Raw genomic sequence first — 3,249 nt, 5'->3', positions numbered from 1 at the left:
AGTGTGTGCACCGTGTGGGTCTCTTAGGCTATATTTCACAGAATACTTATTCACTGTTATGGATAGCATAGTGAAGTGCTTATTTATATCCCTTTATGATTGCAATATGTTTTGTATCACTATTCATCTATGTGCTACTCTAGTGATGTTATTAAAGTACTCTATTCCTCCTTCATGATGTAATGGTGACAGTGTGTGCATCATGTAGTACTTGGCGTAGTTTATGATTATGATCTCTTGTAGATTATGAAGTTAACTATTACTATGATGGTATTAATGTGATCTATTCCTCCTCTCATAGTATGAAGGTGAAAGTGTGCATGCTATGTTAGTACTTGGTATAATTACAATGATCTATCATGCACTCTAAGGTTAATTAAATATGAATATCGAATGTTGTGGAGCTTGTTAACTCCGGCATTGAGGTGCTCTTGTAGCCCTACACAAATAGCGGTGTTCATCATCCAACAATAGAGTGTAGAGTGGTTTTATTATGTGATCAATATCGAGAGTGTCCACTAGTGAAAGTAGGATCCCTAGGCCTTGTTTCCAAACATCGAATCTCCGTTTATTTACTGTTCTGTGACATGTTTACTTACTGCACGCCAGCAAGCACTTTTCTGGCGCCGTTACTACTGCTCATATACATTCATACCACCTGTATTTCACTATCTCTTCGCCGAACTAGTGCACCTATACATCTGACAAGTGTATTTGGTGTGTTGGGGACACAAGAGACTTCTTGCTTTGTGGTTGCAGGGTTGCTTGAGAGGGATATCTTTGACCTCTTCCTCCCTGAGTTCGATAAACCTTGGGTGATCCACTTAAGGGAAACTTGCTGCTGTTCTACAAACCTCTGCTCTTGGAGGCCCAACACTGTCTACAGGAAAAGGAGGGGGCGTAGACACCACCTTCATCATCATTTTTGCACCAACTAGTGATCATCTAAAGTATGCCTCTTTACTCTTTTTGTTTTTTTTCTAAATATGACTCAATTTCTGATTGTACCTACTCAAGGGCACAAGGATGAGTTCAACGCTGGATGTTGCTAGTTCACAACATATTTACTTCTTGATCACCTATCTGAAATGGTGCACATCAAATATGGTTTGTTAATGCTATGTCCATTTATGGTTTTGGTGTGCAGTAAGGAAAGGGTTTTCTGTCTTAACAATGACAGAAAGTATAACCGAATACATAAACAAGGGTGAACAACCCAGATCTGGTAAATTATTTATCTCACTTAAGTTGTCCCTAGCATTTGCTATAATGCGTAAAATCCTTATATGGGTTAAATTGCTAATCTTCAATATTGCTCAATCTTGTCCATGTACTCAAGGACAATCTAACACTCGAGTGTCTGCTAATGACATGTGTGTCCTGGATGAATGGCCATCCCATGCTCGCCGCTACCGTGCGCAACTACAGGATGGTACTTTCTCTCCTTTAAATCTGGGTCCTCTGATCTGACACAATCTAATAACCAAGTAATGCAATACTTTTTCTATGATTTGGGCTGTAGAAGCAGATGGACAGAAGAAGAAGAAAGAGCGAGGTGTTGTAAAAGATGTTAAAGCAGCTCAGAAGCGTTTTGCCAATGGATCTGCGAAGCTAAATATTACATTCTCTGAAACGTTGGGTGGTACGATAGGAATGAGCTATCGCTCATTCAAGGATGACGTGGTAGTGATGATGAAAAGAAAGTTACCACTCATTGGAGTGAGGAGGTGGTACGACATTCACCCAAGTGTCCATCGACTCATTGTCGTAGATGTGATAGTGCGTACAACTTTTTTCACGTGTGTTATCTTATTTTATCATCGTAAATACACCACTTATTTATATTCATTTGTTCTATGTTTTACACGATAGTAGGACCTAGAAGATACACCGAAAACATAAGAGAAAATTCTCAGAATTGCACAAGAGCGATATAGAGGTTGGCGATCAACTCTAAGCTCCACTTACAAGGCATTCAAAACAGATGATGCTAGATTGGCAAATGTTCCGGAAGATTTACAACAAGAAGAGTGGGGATGTATGATCAACTACTTCCGCGATGGTGAATTTTTTTAGGTTATCTCTAATCTCATTGTTTGTGTGTATTGTGTGTTTACATGAAGTGTGTTGTTTGGTTGTTTATATTTGGTTTCAATAAATGGATAGGCACGCATCCAAATGAACTCCGGTAATCGTAAGAAACAGAAGACAAAACATAGAGTTGGATCAAAATCGTACGCGCAACTAAGTTTTGAGAAGGTATGAGCCTAACTAAATATGTATGCCTCGATGGTAGCTACGGTTTCATGTTTCAAGTTTCTCATTATCATATTACTTGCAGAGAAACTTGGAAACTGGAGAAGACCCAGATTGTGTTGCTCTGTGGGAACTCACACACACATGAAGAATGGAACATGGTCTAACCCAGAGTCCTAAGAAGTTTATGTGAGTGCATTGATACATTTTGTTATTCTTGTTTCATATTTTATGGGTCAATATTGATATCGTAGCTATAATTGTTCATCTTGTTCTTAGGACAAAGCACGTGAAGTGGTGCAGAACAAAGAAAATGAAACAAAAGGTCCACTCTCAACTGAGCAGAGAAACAGTTTTTTTTCAGACTGCATACAAAGACACAGTTCAATGCAAGTCATCTCAGCCTCGTGGGTATGGGTACATGGCCAAGCACTGGTTCTGAAAGGTTTCGGATGCAGATTGAGGACCAAGCTCGTGTTGCAGCTGAAACCCTGTAGCGAAACTCTGAGCTCAGTTAGCATGTTAGCGAATTAGAAGAACAATGAGAAGTTGAACGTGCAAACATGCAACAAAATATTGACTTTTGGAGCGTTCTGAGATAGAGAAACTTGAGGTGAGGTTACAAGAAGAACGTGCTGCAAGGGAAAAAATGCTGGAAGATGAGCGAAGATCAAGGCTCGAAATTGAAAAAAAACATGATGGCAAAGTTCAGCCAACATATGGCTAAATTTAGCCAACAGATGGGAAACCAACAGGTAATTATGGTCATATACGCATATGCTTCCTGCCTTGTAAGATTTAGTTTGCTAACTTGCATTGCTGAAAGTGCACTTCTATTTGCAGGTGCTTAAGAAGAGGAATGACAGAGAAAATATTAATCCAAATTTGCAAACTACTCTTTTACATAGCTCTAGTCCTAATAGGAATCTAGGAGCAAAGTCAAATTTGATTTCTACAAATTCACTCATACAAGCTGAAACATTGAATTCTTGA

At 39.1% G+C, this 3,249-nt stretch overlaps 1 pseudogene; it reads left to right on the top strand.

Moving 5' to 3' along the window:
* Nucleotides 1–986: 986 nt before the first annotated feature.
* LOC139833640 (uncharacterized) lies at nucleotides 987–3,249 on the top strand (annotated as a pseudogene).

The sequence above is a fragment of the Lolium perenne genome, chromosome 7, assembly GCF_019359855.2.
Source record: "Lolium perenne isolate Kyuss_39 chromosome 7, Kyuss_2.0, whole genome shotgun sequence".
Lineage (NCBI taxonomy): Eukaryota > Viridiplantae > Streptophyta > Magnoliopsida > Poales > Poaceae > Lolium > Lolium perenne.
This window is presented reverse-complemented; position numbering and strand designations above follow the sequence as displayed.